General features: G+C 38.1%; 1 protein-coding gene and 1 pseudogene across 5 annotated transcripts in view; one reads left to right on the top strand and one right to left on the bottom strand.

The window, feature by feature from the left end:
• The window catches only part of SPATA13 (spermatogenesis associated 13), a 397,052-nt gene that overhangs the window by 114,565 nt on the left and 262,005 nt on the right, over positions 1–20,482 (bottom strand). The window contains exon 1 of one of the 5 annotated variants that reach the window (XM_037800661.1): positions 2,826–2,889. The exons of 3 other annotated variants lie outside the window; for them this stretch is intronic. The gene's annotated coding sequence lies outside the window, so the exon portion shown is untranslated. Of the gene's footprint in view, positions 1–2,774; positions 2,793–2,825; positions 2,890–20,482 lie in introns of those variants that run through there. One more of the 5 variants, XM_037800663.1, reaches the window with a different exon arrangement.
• LOC119506774 lies at positions 471–20,332 on the top strand (annotated as a pseudogene).

Below are 20,482 nucleotides of genomic sequence, written 5' to 3'. Positions count from 1 at the left end.
AAAACCTGTACGTGAACCACATACCCGACGTGGTGGTTTAACAGATGTCTTATCTCACAGCTTTGGAAGCTGGAAGTCAAAATCAAGGAGTGGCCAGCCTTCCTCTTTAAGGAGAGAATCTGGCTTCTGGTGAGTGGCCAGCTGTCGACGGCATTTCTTGTTTGGGGCAACACAACTCTATCTCTGCCTCCATCCCAAGGCGTTCTCTTTGTCTCTCTCCTCCTGTGTCCAAATTCTGTCTCCTTATAAGGACACCACTCCTACTGCAACAGGGCACATCCAATTCAGTTTGGCCTCATCTTAACTAATTACATCGTCAAAGATCTCTTTACACAGGACCAGGATGAGGACTTGAACCTGTCTTTTAGGGAATACAATACAATCCACAACAATACATAAGAAGAAAAGGCCACTGATCTGAAAATTAAATCAGAATGAACTTTCATTACTATGATGGGGTGTTCATCAAAATGCCGGGGTTTGGAAATGAACGCAAGGTAAGGAAGGGGATGTAGCTGCTTTGCATTCCCCTGGTCCCTTCTAGAAAGAGGGTGGAAAGATACAGAGCAATAATTGTGTGTTAACAAAGCCAGCTAAGAAATAGAGATAGCTGGGATTACTCAGAAAAGCCACCACCTGACAATCAAGAGCTGTAAACACTTCACCTAACTCTAGTCGTGACTCATGTGTACCTTTGGGGCCAGGGTAATTCTGCAACAGAAAAATAGGTCAAATTTTGCCTATTTCTTACTTCTTTCTTTGGACAGCAAAGGAATTAGTGGGCTCTGAAAGCCTGGGGGTACACCAACCCATAATAGTACAGGGTCTGAAGAGAACACATCGTCAGGTGATGTTGCTTTGAGAAAAAAGTAAATAGTTTCCAGCCAAAGGTTATAACATGGAGCCCTGTGTTTGCTGCAACAGCTTTCTTACAAGAAAAGGATTAATAAAAATCTCTTTGTTGGCTCTGCTCATTTTGTATAAACCTACAATGCCACATCTGACCCACGCTGAGGCTCTTTTTAAATAGAAACCATATTAAGTGTGATTTTACATAAACGAAACTGCTTTCTCGATAAATTAGCCAGTTAAAATTTCCTGAGGCTATACAAAAGCCAAATGCACTGCTATTTCCCATCCTACCTCTTGGGGTTGCTTTTTTTCCTTCCTTTTTCTTCCCAATTTGATTGATGACTTCAATAGTTTCCCATTCCAAACAAGCTGGCCTGTGGAGCACTTCTCTCTTAAACCTGAACTTTCCATGCAGGAAATTAATGTCTGCAACACTGCTGTGCTTTGCTTATGCTTCCTGAAATGGAAGGCTGAAAAATTCAGAAATGTCTCTAGCTACTTGGTTCTGCTCAGAGCCATGAGTTAGCAGGGGCACTTGGTTAGTGTGAGACCATGATGACAACCTAAAATCATTTCAGCAGAAATCTTAGATCAGAGAGCACTGCTGCAGTTCTATTTTCATTCAGTTCTGGGGCTTTAGTGCAGATCCTCTGGCATCAGTTTTGCTGCTATTCCCCCTCCCACACCCCCTTTTTGTTTGCAGCCTAATATTAGCCACTAGCAAACTTATGACACACGACGCCATGGATCCCTGAAATACCCGAAACTTCTGTCCTTAGTCACACTATTAATTTCTACCTGCTGGTGTGGCATCTAATCTGCCTGCGGTTACTCCCAAATATCCTAACTCTTCACTCTTACCTTGTAATTAACCCTGTACCAAGTGAGCAGGTGAAGGGAAGATGACATCTCTATGGCCTCTATAAATTGTGACACCCATATTTCCCTGTTTGGTGGAAAGGAAGCTGTATTTATTTGTATGCCTTCTAAGTTAAATCCAATCCATGTCATTAGAAACAAAACCCAAGATACACTCTTTAAAATGTCACACCTATTATGTTAAAACCAATGACTGAAGATTTCTGAAATGAGACCATATTGAAGACTCTGAACAGAATTGCCAATAATCATATTAAATGTTAAAAATCAAAGGCGGCTATTAATGGATTTAAAACTAAAGGAGTAATTATTTCCATAGATAATAGAAAAGTCACAACCTAATTTGGCCCTTTCAAATCTTGGTCCCTTAATTTCTCTGCAAAGGTTTATTTCTTACTGAATAGTTCTCCAGATAGCTGTAGAAAAAAGTATAGCCTTGAATCAGGAAAGTCTAAATTATAGACCCTTGAAAAATCATACTTGTGGTAGTACTTTGCCAATAAATAAAATTCCTTGAGAAAGAAATCCTTCATAAAGCAAGCAATAAAATTCTACTGAGTGCCTATCACATGTAAAGCACTATTGTAAACGAAAGCATTGATTGTACGGCCCTTTGTAACACAAACTAGCATCTACTCAGTGGCAAACTCATTTCATAATGTGATGCGTTTGTCCACACTCATTAAGAAAGGTTTATATCCAGTTACAAAAAAGGAGGAAAATGCTCAAATGGGCAATAAATAAAAGTACAAAACAGGTCCCCAGGAAAAACAAAACATAATGCCATCTGAATGCACTTTGAAAAGATGGGGTCCTAGTGCCCACTCTAAAAATCTTTAGCTATTTCCTGAGGAATGACTGACACATCTACTCTAAAATTCTAAAATAGTAAGGTCACTTTCTGTAGATTCCACCATTTGACTTTAAACTCAGAACAATAATTAAAACAATGGATTCTTTAACTCTGATCTTAAGATAACAAAAGAATTATTTCATTAAAACACACACACTCACATACACACACACAACTGGACACATCATACCTTTAAAGTCTTTAAAAGGCCACTAATGAGATCACCCCACAGTAGGAATACCTGATTTTATTGTAGGTCCAATTGCTCAGCAGGAGAATTCAGACCATGAAATTACCAGAGCTTTGAACTGTGTCCAGTGCAGAATACAAAAACCCACCAGTATGATATGCAGGTTCATGCTGTTGCCTGGCATTAAGTTAATGTATAACAACAATTACACACCAGAGAGAAAAAATCAACAAGTTAAATACACACTCTAGAAAAACCAAAACTGGCATACACATAAAAATCGACAACACCTGCAGTTTGTTGTCCCTATTTGTGTGTCTTTTCCCCATTTTCCAATACATGTGAGGATCTCTGCCTGTGACTAAACGGTTGATGGACTGATAACTGCTCAGCCCATTTCTGGCCAGCTCAATAAAAGGATGTTCTCTTGAGTTGAGTTGTTCTGGATATAACAGAAAAATGTGACTACTTGGGTTCAGGGTAGAATCAAACATTCTTCCCAGAGAAATGTCTGTGCAGAATTTCAACATCTGAATGAGTTTAACACTGACTCTTCACAGTAAGTCACTGCCAACGAGCACTTATTTAAACTGACCAGTCAACATAAGCCATGGATAGCAGTGAATTCCACAGAGCCCTGGTTGCTCTTTCCCTAGCAATTTATTCTAAGTTACTTTGCACAACAACCCTGTGAAGGAAGTTAGCTCTTCTGGGTCATGGTGAACAATCTTTCTCAGCTTCAGTTTCCTCATTTATAAAGTGGAAGTAACAATGTCTACCTCCGCAGCTTGTGTGTAGGAAGTGAGCCAACCTCTAAAAACACTAGTAAGTCTGTGTCAGAGGAAGTTTAAGTAATTATTTTTAAAATCCGATGGAGAATTCGTTGAGTAGAATCAACGCCTCCGAGTTTCTAACTCTAGTATGGCTAAGACTAAAGGTCACCCCTCCTCTCCAAGCCACTGTTAACCAAGGAAGGACATTGTACAGTAAGGGCAAACATTGGAAACCTTGGCTTGTACCCTCTGAAAACTTTCTACATGGAAAGAGTTCCAATTTTTGGACACTATGGTATTTTGTGTTTAAGGCACAATAATGCCCTCATCAGAAATTTTCTTGTTCTGCCATTCAAGCTTGGTTTGTTCTGACAGCAATTTTCCATAGAGAGGTAGTGAAAAATTATTATTTCTATCCTGTAGAAAATTTGTGTGGATCACATTTGATTTTCTATTTGAAAAATTTGCATTCAGTTCATGGGATTTTATGCAAATGAAAGAAAACTAGATGAAAAATTTTGATTTACTAAGAGAGAGAAGATGTAAGAGAGAGCAGAGGAAATAATAATAGTATCCAAAAAATGCTTTAACATTAGTATTTTGTAGTCATCTATGGACAGAATGATCATCTCTCTACATTTTCTGGCAAGTTACATGAATAAGAAATATAAGTGAGTAAAAATCCATCTTCAGACTTCACACACTCTGATCCCAAGCATAGCAATAAATATAGTGGTGCCCTTCTGTGCTGCTAATCCCACTTACACGCCAGACCTGTTACTGAGAGCGATACCTGTACCCTGTACATCCACTGAAGTAGCTACTTTCAGTTTCACGAGTTCGGGTTTAATGGCCTAGGCTTTGTTTAACTGGCCTGATAAATGAACTAAAACAACACAGTGAGTTTTTCTAAAGCTGACGAGGTCTGCACAGCTAAACATACTCATCCCTAGCAGAAGTACAAAAAACTATTAGAAAAGTAGCATTGCAGTCTCACTAGTCTCATCTATAAACTAAGGGTGGTGGGAAAGGGTCCTTCCCAGCTCTAAGATTCTCAGTCTATATTGAAATAGGCTACTATGCTCCACCCAGCCAATGCAGCAATCCTTCCTACAGAAACAAAAACAAAAACCTTGAGAAGTTTTCCAAAAGTAGTTTAATAAATTCAACAAAACTTTTCATTGAAGCATTTACTGAGTGTCAGACACTAGGCCAGGTGCTGAAAATGATGAATAGGAAGGACACAACTTAACACACAACCCTTACTATATGCCACGTCTCCTCCTAAGTTTCTCACTGAGTACCTCTAAATCCTCAGAACCCTGGGGAGGAGGTGCTACCCTTATCCCTCTTACTCATGCTAGTAAGAGGCTCAGGCTGAACCTGAGGCCAGGCTGACTCGGGAGCTCAAGTTCTTAGCCTCTTCCTCAAAAGCTCACAAGTCCATGGTCAAGAAAAAACTACAATCTTTAACAAGTTCTAAAGATTTTGTAAAGAATTAATAGGAAAAAAAAAAAAAAAAGAATGCTCTTCTGCCAAAGAATTTAATAAGGAAAAATTTCAGCTAATCAGCCACTGAACAAAATTTAAGACTTTTTTATTTCATATAAATATTCAAATAAATTGGCTAATATTAGATTCATTCTTTAAAAGAAGCCTAAGCATACCAAGATATAGGACGAGGCTTAAGAATGGGGAGTGGTTGCTTAGTATGAGCAGAATGTTCAACTAGGATGAATTTAAATGTTTGGAAATGAACAGAGGCGTCGGTAGCAAGATATGAGAATAATTAACAGTGTCGAATGGTGTGTGACTGAGGTGGAAAGGGGAAACTCAGAGTCAAATATGTCACCAGAAGGAAAGTTGGAGGTCAAAAGATGGGAATGTATAGAACTGAATCCTATGGTGGGCAATGTCCATGATTAACTGTACAAATATTAGAAATCTCTTCCATGAACCAGAACAAATGTATGACAATACAACTAGAAGTTAACAATAGAGGGACATATAGGGAAGAAATACATACCTATTGCAAACTACATACTACAGTTTGTAGTATTTCAACATTCTTTCATAAACAGTAACAAATGTACTATACCAACACTACGAGTCAGTAATTGAGGGGGGTTGGTTAGGGATACGGGAGGATTCAAGTTTCCTTTTCTTTTCCTTTTTTTTTTTTTTCCCCATCTTTCACTTTATTTCTGGCCTGGAGTAATGAAAAGTTTCTAAAAATTGAACAAAAATTAAGTGTGGTGATGGACGCACAGCTGTAAGAGGGTACCAGGGGCAACTGATTGTACACTTTGGATCTTTGGATAATTGTATGGTATCTGAACAATCCCAATAAAAATTAAAAGAAAAAAAAAATCAATTGACCATGGTTCTGAGGTTCTAGTTCTGAGCTCTCAACTCAATTCCATTGATCAATATGTCTACCTTACTGCCAGTACCATGCTTTATTTTTGTTTTTTTAATAATTATTTTTTATTGAAATACATTCACATACCATATAATCATCCAAAGTGTAAAATAGTATCATCATATAGTTGTGCATTAGTTTTTGGATGTTTTCATTGCTTAAAAAATTACCATGATGTTTTGACCATTGTGGCTTTATTATATGCTTTACAATCAAGAAGGGTGATACCACCCACTTCATTCTTCTTTTTCAAAATGGTTTTAGCTATTTGATGCACCTTACCCTTCCAAATAAAACTGATCATTTGCTTCTCAAAAAAAAAAAAAAAAAAAAAAGTCAATTCAAATACATAAGTAAAGCAACATCAACACAGTAGGCTAAAATTTCTAGTGGGAAAATAGAGACTATCTTAGTAGATTAAAACAAAACAAAACAAACAAAAAAAAAGAAGCCTAAGCAAACAATTGTAATAGTCATTATTTGCATCTACTCTAGATACAAAGTATTGGGTTAAACAGTATATACATTTCATTCTAATCTTTATATCCATGTTATGTATGAGAAAACACATACTATAAGCAAGACTCAGAGTCCAGTATTTAGCTCAAAGTGCTTCAAGAGCCAGGATTTAAACCCAGATTTCTGCCTCCAAAATTCTCTTGTAACTTATGTGTAAAATATACTGTACATAGCAATGCTACTATGTATATATGTAATGCACATACATTTTACATTTACAAGTGCACATGTGCATGTACATACATCTGAAGATACGTGTTAGAGTTTACCTGATCTGGAGAAATTCATAAATATTAAGAAAACTTCAAAGATAACATAAATCTATGTAATTGGAAATCTATAAATCTATGTAATTGGAAAACATGTTCCAATTTCACTTGTAAAGTACTAGGCACTTCAAGACACTCATGTGAAGCTGAGTACCTGGTCACTATCTTCAAGGAATTCACTAGTAAATGGAACAGACAGAAGGAGCAAGCATGGAACCCTGGAAATTACAACAACTATGGTGGTTTGAGACTGTAATGTACCCCAGAAAAGAATGTTCTTTTAGTTAATCTATTTCTGTGGGTGTGGACACATTGTAAGTAGGATCTTTTGATGAGGCTACTTATATTAAGGTCTGATCCACCTCATTCTGGATGAGTCTTAGAAGCAAGAAGCTGAAAGCAAGGAGACCCAGAAGAGGAGGGGGAGACCAGCAGACACCACCATGTGCCCTGCCACGTGGCAGAGGAGCCAAGGATCACTGGCAGCCTGTCTTTGGGAAGGAAGCATCACCTTGATGATGCTCTTATCTGGACATTTTTCTCAGCGTCAAAACTTTAAGCTAATAAATTCTCATTTTTAAGCAAACCCCTTTCATGGTATCTGCTTTCAACAGCCTAGTAAACTGAAACACCAACCTAGTACATATTTGAGTCTGCTAATGGGATTTAACATTAAATATAGAAATTCAAAAAGGAAAACAGATTCATAGGCAGGAATAATCAGAGAGCTTCATGGGGGAGTTGGAATCCAACTGCACAGGCCATGAAAGATGAAAAAGTTAGGGTACTGGGGAGAATGAAGAATATGATGAAATAAAATAATGCTTTGGTTGATCCTCTCTTTCATGAATTAAAAACAAATGAGCTTCTTTACTGCAAAGGAGAGGCTAAACCTGCTTATAATTGTGCCTAAGAGTCTCCCCTTGAGTGCCTCTTTTTTGCTCAGATGTGGCCCTCTCTCTCTAGCTAAGCCAACTCAGCAGGTGAACTCACTGCCCTCCCCTTACATGGGACCCAACTCCCAGGGGTGTAAACCTCCCTGGCAATGCAGGATATGACTCCCGGGGATGAATCTGGACCCGATATCATGGGACTTAGAACATCTTCTTGACCAAAAGGGGGAAGCGAAATGAAATGAAATAAAGTTTCACTGGCTGAGAGAGTTCAAATTGAGTTAAGAGGTCACTCTGGTGGACATTCTTATGCACTATATAGATAACCCTTTTTAGATTTTAATGTATTGGAATAGCTAGAAGTAAATATCTGAAACTATCAAACTCCAACCCAGTAGCCTTGACTCTTGTATAAGACAATTGTATTAACAATGTAGCTTACAAGGGGTTACAATGTGATTGTGAAAACCTTGTGGATCACATTCCCTTTATTCAGTGTATGGATGGATGAGTAGAAAAATGGGGACAAAAACTAAATGAAAAAAGAGGGTGGGATGGGGGGATGATTTGGATGTTCTTTTTTACTTTTGTTTTTTATTCTTATTCTTATTCTTTCTGGTGTGAGGAAAATGTTCAAAAATAGATTTGGGTGATGAATACATAACTATATGATGGTACTGTGAACAGTTGATTGTACACCATGGATGACTGTATGGTATGTGAACATACATCAACAAAACTGAATTTAATTTTAAAAAAAATGAACTTTGGAGGATTGTAAGTTATGTGACTATATCTCAATAAAATTGCATTTTAAAAAAAGAGGAGAATTAATATTAATTCTTCACAAATGCTTCCAAAATATAGAAGAAGGAACACTTCTTAACTCATTCCATGAGGCTAGTGTTATCCTGACGACAAAACTAGAAAATGACATCACGAGAATAGAAAATTACACATCATTATCTCTTATGAATATAGATGCAAAAATTCTAAACAAAATAATAGAAAACAAAATCCAGCAACATAGAAAAATGATTATATACCATAACTAATTGGAATTTATCCCAGGAATGCAAGGTTGGCTTAATACCTGAAAATCAATTAATGTAATATACCATGTCAGCAGAATAAAGAAGAAAAAACACATGATCACCCAAAAGCAGAAAAGGCGTTTGGCAAAATTAAACACACTTTCATACTAAAAACACTAACAAAGAACGGAAGGGAACTTTTTCAACCTGATAAAGGGCATCTACATGAAAGCCCATATCATACTTAATGGTGAAAGATTGAAAGCTTTCCCTCTAATGTCAGAAACAAGACAAGCTTGCCTGCTGTCACCACTGCTACTCAACATTGTACTAGAAGTTCTAGCCAGGGCAATTAAGCCAGAAAACGGGAAAAACGCATCCAGATCACAAGGAATAAGTAAAACTACCTCAATTTGCAGATGTCATGATCTCATTACAGACCATTCTAAGGAATCCACTAAAAGGCAATTATAAATAATAAAGGAGTTCAGCAAGTTGCAGGACACAAGGTCAATACACAAAAATTAATTTTATTTCATACATTAGCAATGAACAATCCAAAAAGGAAACTAAGAAGACAATTCCATTTACAATAGCAACAGAAGAATAAAATATGAATAAATTTAACAAAAAGGAGAGAAAATCTTTTCTCTGAAACCAATGAAACACTATTGAAAGAATTCAAGATGACCTAAATAAATGGAAAGATATTCACTTTCATGGATTGGAAAACTTAACATTGTTAAAATAGCAAAACTCCCTATCTACAGGTTCAATCCCTCTCAAAATCTCAGCTTGCTTCTATGCATAAATTGACAAGCTGATCCTAACATTCATAGAGAATTGCAAAGGGCACAGAATAGCCAAAACAATCTTGAAAAAGAAGAAAGGTAGAGGACTTCTACTTCCCAATTTCAAAACTTACTACAAAATTACAATAAACAAGACAGTGTGGTACTGGCATAAACATCGACATATCAAGGAATAGAATTGAAAGACCTGGAAAAAACCCTCACTTTTATGGTCAGTTAGATTTTCAACACGAGTACCAAGGCAGTCCAATGAAGAAAGAATAATCTTTTCAACAAATGGTGTTGGGACACCTGTGTATCCACAAGCAAAAGAATGAAGTTAAACACTTAACCCACATCATATACAAAAGTTCACTCAAAATGGAACACAACCATCTGTATTTCCTCTTTGGAAAAATGTTTATTCATGTCTTTTGCCCATTTTTAAATAGGGTTGTTTGTCTTTTTATTGATGAGTTATAGGATTTCTTTGTATATTCTGAACATCAAACTCTTATCAAATATGTGGTTTCCAAATATTTCTCCCTTTGAGTTGGTTGCCTCTTCACCCTTTTGACAAAGTTCTTTGAAGCACTGAAGTATTCCATTTTGAGGCACATGTAAAGATGCTCAGCTTCACTAGCTATTCGGGAATTGCAAATGAAAGTCACAAAGAGATATCATCCTATACCTACTAGAATGGCTGCTATTAAACAAACAGAACACTACAAGTGTTAGAGAGAATGTGGAGACACTGGAACACTGATTCACTGCTGGTGGGAAAAAAGGCTACAGCCACTGTGGAGGATGGTTTGGCAGCTCCTCTGGAAGCTAAGTAGAGTTGCCTTATGATACAGCAATCCCACTACTTGGGATATACCCAGAAGATCTGAAAGCAGTGACACAAACAGACATCTCACACCGATGTTCGTAGCAGCATTATTCACAATTGCCAAAAGATGGAAACAACCCAAGTGTCCATCAACAGATGAATGGATAAACAAAATGTGGTATATTTTGTATACAGTGGAATATTATTCAGCAGTAAGAAGGAATGAAATCCTGCAGCATGTGACAACGTGGATGAACCTTGAGGACATTATGCTACGTGAAAAAAGTCAGACACAAAAGGACAAATATTGTGCGATCTCACTGATATGAACTAATTATAATATGTAAACCCATAGACATAAAATATAGAATATAGGTTACCAGGGTATAGAATGAGGCTAAAGAATGGGGAATGGTTGTTTAATATTTACAGAATGTTTAACCAGGTTGAACTTAGACATTTGGAAATGGACAGAGGTGATGGTAGCATGTCATTGTGAGAATAATTAATGGTGCTGAATGGTGTATGAGTGTGGTGGGACGGGGAAGTTTACAGTCATGTATGTTACCAGAAGGAAAGTTGGAGATTAAAACATGGGAATGTGTAACACAGTGAATCTTGTGGTGGACAATGTCCTTTATTAACAGTACAAATATAAAAAGTTCTTTTATGAACTAGAGCAAATGGACAAAACTATAACAAGGAGTCAATAATAGAGGTACATGGGAAAAAATGTGCCTTTCGCCAACTATGGACTATAACAGTTAAGATTAATATTTTAATACTCTTTCATCAACAGTAACAAATGTAGGACACCAATACCATGGGTCTATAATAGGGGGTCTATTTATATTTCTTTTCTGGAGTAATGAAAATGTTCTAAATTTGATCATGGGGATGGATGCAAAACTAAGTGATGATACTGTGAGTCAATGATTGTATACTTCAGATGGTTTGTATGGTGTGTGAATATATCTCAGTAAAATTGCATTTAGACTGGTGAGCTGTATGTTTTAGTTACTTCTCCAGGAAAGTAGGTAGAAAGACAGGAACTGCGTGGACTGGACACCACAGAGCAATCTGACTTTGGGCATACTTCATACAACACTCATGAAAACGTGGAACTGCTGAGATCAGCGAAATCTGTTAAGTTTTTGTGGTCAGGGGACCCGCACCCCTCCCTGCCAGGCTCAGTCCCGTGGGAGGAGGGGCTGTCAGCTCCGGGAAGGAGAAGGGAGAACTGCAGTGGCAGCCCTTATCGGAAACTCATTCTACTGATCCAAACTCCAACCACAGATAGACTGAGACCAGACACCAGAGAATCTGAGAGCAGCCAGCCCAGCAGAGAGGAGACAGGCATAGAAAAAAAAAACACGAATAACTCCAAAATAAAAGAGGAGGATTTTTGGAGTTCTGGTGAACATAGAAAGGGGAAGGGTAGAGATCAGGCCCTGAGGCTCATATGCAAATCCCAAAGAAAAGCTGATCTCTCTGCCCTGTGGACCTTTCCTTAATGGCCCTAATGGCTTTGTCTCTTAGCATTTCAATAACCCATTAGATCTCTGAGGAGGGCCCTTTTTTTTAATCCTTTTTTCTTTTTCTAAAACAATTACTCTAAGAAGCCCGATACAGAAAGCTTCAAAGACTTGCAATTTGGGCAGGTCAAGACAAGAGCAGAACTAAGACAGCTCTGAGACAAAAGGCAATAATCCAGTGGCTGAGAAAATTCACTAAACACCACAACTTCCCAAGAAAAGGGGGCTGTCTGCTCACAGCCATCATCCTGGTGGACAGGAAACACTCCTGCCCATCGCCAGCCCCATAGCCCAGAGTTGCCCCACACAACCCAGTGTGACGGAAGCGCTTCAAATAACAGGCACACACCACAAAACTGGGCATGGACATTAGCCTTCCCTGCAACCTCAGCTGATTGTTCGAGAGTTGGGAAGGTGGAACAGTGTGAATTAACAAAGCCCCATTCAGCCATCATTTCAGCAGATTGGGAGCCTCCCTACACAGCCCAGCAGCCTAGAACCGCCCTGGGGGGACGGCACTCACCTGTGACATAGCACAGTCATCCCTCAACAGAGAACCCAGGGTGCACAGCCTGGAAGAGGGGCCCACTTGCAAGTCTCAGGAGCCATACGCCAATACCAAGGACTTGTGGGTCAGTGGCAGAGACAAACTGTGGCAGGACTCAACTGAAGGATTAGACTATTGCAGCAGCTTTTAAACTCTAGGATCACCAGGGAGATTTGATTGTTAGAGCCACCCCCCATCCCTGACTGCCCAGAAACACGCCCCATATACAGGGCAGGCAACACCAACTACACATGCAAGCTTGGTACACCAATTGGACCCCACAAGACTCACTCCCCCACTCACCAAAAAGGCTAAGCAAGGGAGAACTGGCTTGTGGAGAACAGGTGGCTCGTGGATGCCACCTGCTGGTTAGTTACAGAAAGTGTACTCCACGAAGCTGTAGATCTGATAAATTAGAGATAAGGACTTCAATTGGTCTACAAATCCTAAAAGAACCCTATCAAGTTCAGCAAATGCCAAGAGCCCAAAAACAACAGAAAATTATAAAGCATATGAAAAAACCAGACGATATGGATAACCCAAGCCCAAGCACCCAAATCAAAAGATCAGAAGAGACACAGCACCTAGAGCAGCTACTCAAAAAACTAAAGATGAACAATGAGACCATAGTACGGGATACAAAGGATATCAAGAAGACCCTAGAAGAGCATAAAGGAGACATTGCAAGACTAAATTAAAAAATGGATGATCTTATGGAAATTAAAGAAACTGTTGACCAAATTAAAAAGATTCTGGACACCCATAGTACAAGAATAGAGGAAGTTGAACAACGAATCAGTGACCTGGAAGATGACAGAATGGAAAATGAAAGCATAAAAGAAAGAAGGGGGAAAAAATTGAAAAAATAGAAACAGACCTCAAGGATATGATAGATAATATACAACGTCCTAATATAAGACTCATTGGTGTTCCAGAAGGGGAAGAAAAGGGTAAAGGTCTAGGAAGAGTATTCAAAGAAATTGTTGGGGAAAACTTCCCAAATCTTCTAAACAACATAAATACACAAATCATAAATGCTCAGCGAACTCCAAATAGAATAAATCCAAATAAACCCACTCCGAGACATAAGAAACAGCATAAGACTAAGTAGTGACTACTCAGCAGCCACCATGGAGGCAAGAAGGCAGTGGCACGATATATTTAAAATTCTGAGTGAGAAAAATTTCCAGCCAAGAATACTTTATCCAGCAAAGCTCTCCTTCAAATTTGAGGGAGAGCTTAAATTTTTCACAGACAAACAAATGCTGAGAGAATTTGCTAACAAGAGACCTGCCCTACTGGAGATACTAGAGGGAGCCCTACAGACAGAGAAACAAAGAAAGGACAGAGAAACTTGGAGAAAGGTTCAGTACTAAAGAGATTCGGTATGGGTACAATAAAGGATATTAATAGACAGAGGGGAAAAATATGACAAACATAAACCAAAGGATAAGATGGCTGATTCAAGAAATGCCTTCACGGTTATAACGTTGAATGTAAATGGATTAAACTCCCCAATTAAAAGATATAGATTCGCAGAATGGATCAAAAAAAATGAACCATCAATATGTTGCATACAAGAGACTCATCATAGACACAGGGAAACAAAGAAACTGAAAGTGAAAGGATGGAAAAAAATATTTCATGCAAGCTACAGCCTAGAGAAAGCAGGTGTAGAAATATTAATCTCAGATAAAATAGACTTCAAATGCAGGGATGTTTTGAGAGACAAAGAAGGCCACTACATACTAATAAAAGGGGCAATTCAACAAGAAGAAATAACAATCGTAAATGTCTATGCACCAATCAAGGTGCCACAAAATACATGAGAGAAACACTGGCAAAACAAAAGGAAGCAATTGATGTTTCCACAATAATTGTGGGAGACTTCAACACATCACTCTCTCCTAAAGATAGATCAACCAGACAGAAGACCAATAAGGAAATTGAAAACCTAAACAATCTGATAAATGAATTAGATTTAACAGACATATACAGGACATTACATCCCAAATCACCAGGATACACATACTTTTCTAGTGCTCATGGAACTTTCTCCAGAATAGATCATATGCTGGGACATGAAACAAGCCTCAATAAATTTAAAAAGATTGAAATTATTCAAAGCACATTCTCTGACCACAATGGAATACAATTAGAAGTCAATAACCATCAGAGACTTAGAAAATTCACAAATACCTGGAGGTTAAACAACACACTCCTAAACAATCAGTGGGTTAACGAAGAAATAGCAAGAGAAATTGCTAAATATATAGAGACGAATGAAAATGAGAACACAACATACCAAAACCTATGGGATGCAGCAAAAGCAGTGCTGAGGGGGAAATTTATAGCACTAAACGCATATATTAAAAAGCAAGAAAGAGCCAAAATCAAAGAACTAATGGATCAACTGAAGAAGCTAGAAAATGAACAGCAAACCAATCCTAAACCAAGTAGAAGGAACGAACTAACAAGGATTAAAGCAGAAATAAATGACATAGAGAACAAAAAAACAATAGAGAGGATAAATATCACCAAAAGTTGGTTCTTTGAGAAGATCAACAAGATTGACAAGCCCCTAGCTAGACTGACAAAATCAAAAAGAGAGAAGACCCATATAAACAAAATAATGAATGAAAAAGGTGACATAACTGCAGATCCTGAAGAAATTAAAAAAATTATAAGAGGATATTATGAACAACCGTATGGCAACAAACTGGATAATGTAGAAGAAATGGACAATTCCCTGGAAACATATGAACAACCTAGACTGACCAGAGAAGAAACAGAAGACATCAACCAACCCATTACAAGCAAAGAGATCCAATCAGTCATCAAAAATCTTCCCACAAATAAATGCCCAGGGCCAGATGGCTTCACAGGGGAATTCTACCAAACTTTCCAGAAAGAACTGACACCAATCTTACTCAAACTCTTTCAAAACATTGAAGAAAATGGAACACTACCTAACTCATTTTATGAAGCTAACATCAATCTAATACCAAAACCAGGCAAAGATGCTACAAAAAAGGAAAACTACCGGCCAATCTCCCTCATGAATATAGATGCAAAAATCCTCAACAAAATACTTGCAAATCGAATCCAAAGACACATTAAAAAAATCATACACCATGACCAAGTGGGGTTCATTCCAGGCATGCAAGGATGGTTCAACATAAGAAAATCAATCAATGTATTACAACACATTAACAATTAGAAAGGGAAAAATCAATTGATCATCTCAATAGATGCTGAAAAAGCATTTGACAAAATCCAACATCCGTTTTTGATAAAAACACTTCAAAAGGTAGGAATTGAAGGAAACTTCCTCAACATGATAAAGAGCATATATGAAAAACCCACAGCCAGCACAGTACTCAATGGTGAGAGACTGAAAGCCTTCCCTCTAAGATCAGGAACAAGACAAGGATGCCTGCTGTCACCACTGTTATTCAACATTGTGCTGGAAGTGCCAGCCAGGGCAATCCGGCAAGACAAAGAAATAAAAGGCATCCAAATTGGAAAAGAAGTAAAACTGTCATTGTTTGCAGACGATATGATATTATATCTAGAAAACCCTGAGAAATTGACGATACACCTACTAGAGCTAATAAACAAATTTAGCAAAGTAGCGGGATACAAGATTAATGCACATAAGTCAGTAATGTTTCTATATGCTAAAAATGAACAAACTGAAGAGACACTCAAGAAAAAGATACCATTTTCAATAGCAACTAAAAAAATCAAGTACCTAGGAATAAACTTAACCAAAGATGTAAAAGACCTATACAAAGAAAACTACATAACTCTACTGAGAGAAATAGAAGGGGACCTTAAAAGATGGAAAAATATTCCATGTTCATGGATAGGAAGGCTGAATGTCATTAAGATGTCAATTCTACCCAAACTCATCTACAGATTCAATGCAATCCCAATCAAAATTCCAACAACCTACTTTGCAGACTTGGAAAAGCTAGTTATCAAATTTATTTGGAAAGGGAAGATGCCTCGAATTGCTAAAGACACTCTAAAAAAGAAAAACGAAGCGGGAGGACTTACACTCCCTGACTTTGAAGCTTATTATAAAGCCACAGTTGCCAAAACAGCATGGTACTGGCACAAAGATAGACATATAGATCAATGGAATCGAATTAAGAATTCAGAAATAGACCCTCAGATCTATGGCCGACTGATCTTTGATAAGGCCCCCAAAGTCACTGAAATGAGTCATAATGGTCTTTTCAGCAAATGGGGCTGGGAGAGTTGGATATCCATATCCAAAAGAATGAAAGAGGACCCCTACCTCACCCCCTACACAAAAATTAACTCAAAATGGACGAAAGATCTCAATATAAAAGAAAGTACCACAAAACTCCTAGAAGATAATGTAGGAAAACATCTTCAAGACCTTGTATTAGGCGGCCACTTCCTAGACTTTACACCCAAAGCACAAGCAACAAAAGAAAAAATAGATAAACGGGAACTCCTCAAGCTTAGAAGTTTCTGCACCTCAAAGGAATTTCTCAAACAGGTAAAGAGGCAGCCAACTCAATGGGAAAAATTTTTGGAAACCATGTATCTGACAAAAGACTGATATCTTGCATATATAAAGAAATCCTACAACTCAATGACAATAGTACACACAGCCCAATTATAAAATGGGCAAAAGATATGAAAAGACAGTTCTCTGAAGAGGAAATACAAATGGCCAAGAAACACATGAAAAAATGTTCAGCTTCACTAGCTATTAGAGACATGCAAATTAAGACCACAATGAAATACCATCTAACACCGATTAGAATGGCTGTCATTAAACAAACAGGAAACTACAAATGCTGGAAGGGATGTGGAGAAATTGGAACTCTTATTCATTGTTGGTGGGACTGTATAATGGTTCAGCCACTCTGGAAGTCAGTCTGGCAGTTCCTTAGAAAACTAGATATAGAGTTACCGTTCGATCCAGCGATTGCACTTCTCGGTATATACCCGGAAGGTCGGAAAGCACTGACACGAACAGATATCTGCACGCCAATGTTAACAGCAGCATTATTCACAATTGCCAAGAGATGGAAACAACCCAAATGTCCTTCAACAGATGGGTGGATAAATAAAATGTGGTATATACACACGATGGAATACTACGCGGCAGTAAGAAGGAACGATCTCGTGAAACATATGACAACATGGATGAACCTTGAAGACATAATGCTGAGCGAAATAAGCCAGGCACAAAAAGAGAAATATTATATGCTACCACTAATGTGAACTTTGAAAAATGTAAAACAAATGGCTTATAATGTAGAATGTAGGGGATCTAGCAATAGAGAGCGATTAAGGAAGGGGGAACAATAATCCAAGAAGAACAGATAAGCTATTTAACGTTCTGGGGATGCCCAGGAATGACTATGGTCTGTTAATTTCTGATGGATATAGTAGGAGCAAGTTCACAGAAATGTTGCTATATTAGGTAACTTTCTTGGGGTAAAGTAGGAACATGTTGGAAGTTAAGCAGTTATCTTAGGTTAGTTGTCTTTTTCTTACTCCCTTGTTATGGTCTCTTTGAAATGTTCTTTTATTGTATGTTTGTTTTCTTTTTAACTTTTTTTTCATACAGTTGATTTAAAAAAGAAGGGAAAGTTAAAAAAAAAAAAAGATGTAGTGCCCCCTTGAGGAGCCTATGGAGAATGCAGGGGTATTGGCCTACCCCACCTCGATGGTTGCTAACATGACCACAGACATAGGGGACTGGTGGTTTGATGGCTTGAGCCATCTACCATAGCTTTTACCCTTGGGAAGATGGTTGCTGAAAAGGAGAGGCTAGGCCTCCCTATGGTTGTGCCTAAGAGCCTCCTCCCGAATGCCTCTTTGTTGCTCAGATGTGGCCCTCTCTCTCTGGCTAAGCCAACTTGAAAGGTGAAATCACTGCCCTCCCCCCTACGTGGGATCAGACACCCAGGGGAGTGAATCTCCCTGGCAACATGGAATATGACTCCCGGGGAGGAATGTAGACCTGGCATTGTGGGACGGAGAACATCTTCTTGACCAAAAGGGGGATGTGAAAGGAAATGAAATAAGCTTCAGTGGCAGAGAGATTCCAAAAGGAGCTGAGAGGTCACTCTGGTGGGCACTCTTACGCACACTTTAGACAACCCCTTTTAAGTTCTAAAGAATTGGGGTAGCTGGTGGTGGATACCTGAAACTATCAAACTACAACCCAGAACCCATGAATCTCGAAGACAGTTGTATAAAAATGTAGCTTATGAGGGGTGACAATGGGATTGGGAAAGCCATAAGGACCACACTCCACTTTGTCTAGTTTATGGATGGATGAGTAAAAAAATAGGGGAAGGAAACAAACAGACAAAGGTACCCAGTGTTCTTTTTTACTTCAATTGCTCTTTTTCACTCTAATTATTATTCTTGTTATTTTTGTGTGTGTGCTAATGAAGGTGTCAGGGATTGATTTAGGTGATGAATGTACAACTATGTAATGGTACTGTGAACAATCGAAAGTACGATTTGTTTTGTATGACTGCATGGTATGTGAATATATCTCAATAAAATGAAGATAAAAAAATTGCATTCAAAAAAACGGAACACAGACATAAATGTAAGAGGTAAAACTATAAAACTTTTTGAAGAAAAGAGAGAATCAACATAATCTTGGATTAGGCAATGGTCTCTTAGATGACACCTAAAGTACAAATAGCAAAAGAAAAAATAGAACATCATCAAAATGTAAAACCCGTGCTTCAAAGCGTACCATTAAGGAAATGAAAAGACAACCCACAGTTTGTCAGAAAATTTTTGCAAATCACATATCTGATGAGGGTCCTGTATCCAGAATATATAAACAATTCTAACAATGTAATAATAAAATGAAAGGTATCCCAATTAAAAATGGTCAAAGGAACTAACTAGACTTTTTTCCAAAGAAGATACATAAATGGCCAATAAACACATGAAAAGATGTTCAGCATCAACTGACATCAGGAAGATGCAAATCAAAACAACAAGATGGCTATAATCAAAAAGACAGGTAAAAACAAGCATTGGTGAGAATGTGGAGAAACTCCAACCCTCATTCAATGCTAGTGATGATGTAAAACGGTGCAATGGCTTTGGAAAATTGCCTGACAGTTGCTCAAAATGCTATAGGCAGGGTTACCATGACAACCCACAATTCTATTCCTACTTATCTCCCCAAGAGAAATCAAAACATAAGTCCACCCAAAAACTTGTATACAATGTTCATAGTAGCATTATTCATAATAGCCCAAAAGTAGAAACAACCCAAATGTCCATCAACTGATGAATGGAAAGATACAACGTGGTATATCACACAATGGAATATTACTTGGCGAGAAAAGAAATGAGGTTGGGGAGTTCAGGTGAGGCAAGCTCAGAGGCACCTGCTGCAGCTGTCATGATTTCCCCTAAAATAGGGACATCTGCTCTGACAGCTGAGGAATGAATTCAAGTATTTCCTAAGAATGCCCACAACCTTTTCCGTACAAGGTAAATGGAATTTGGTGACTATTGGTAGAAAGACCTGGTTCTCCATTCCCGAGAAGGATCAGCCTTTAAAGGAAAAAATTAATTCAGTTCTCAGTAGAGGACTCAAGGAAAACCCCCACACGGAGTGCCATTTTATGCCAAAAGTCTGAATGATGCCTTAAAACTTAGCAACCAGAATTAGCAAATAAAGTAGACATGGTTTGGACAGTGGGAGGCAGTTCTGTTTATGAGGGAGCCATGAGTCAGCCAGGCCATCTTAGACTGTTCATGAGAAGGATCATGCAGGAATCTGAAAGTGACACTTCTGCAGAAATTGATCAGAGAAATATAAACTTCTCCCAGAACACCCAGGTGTTTTTTCTGATGTCCAGGAGGAGAAAAACATTAACTACAAATTTGAAGTGCATGAAAAGAATGATTAATGTGAAGATGTTTTCTGGCTTATTTCAATTTGTTTCCCTTCCCCTTCAAAAAATTATGTATTTTTACACTAGAGAAAAAAGACTTTTGTTGACTTTAGATCAATGGATAATTGTTTCTAAGAAGTGTGCTTTTGCTCTCCATTAATCTTA

This window comes from Choloepus didactylus, chromosome 12 (assembly GCF_015220235.1).
Source record: "Choloepus didactylus isolate mChoDid1 chromosome 12, mChoDid1.pri, whole genome shotgun sequence".
Classification (NCBI taxonomy): Eukaryota; Metazoa; Chordata; class Mammalia; order Pilosa; family Megalonychidae; genus Choloepus; species Choloepus didactylus.
The sequence above is the reverse complement of the archived record's forward strand: the minus strand, read 5'-3'. Positions and strand labels throughout refer to the sequence as shown.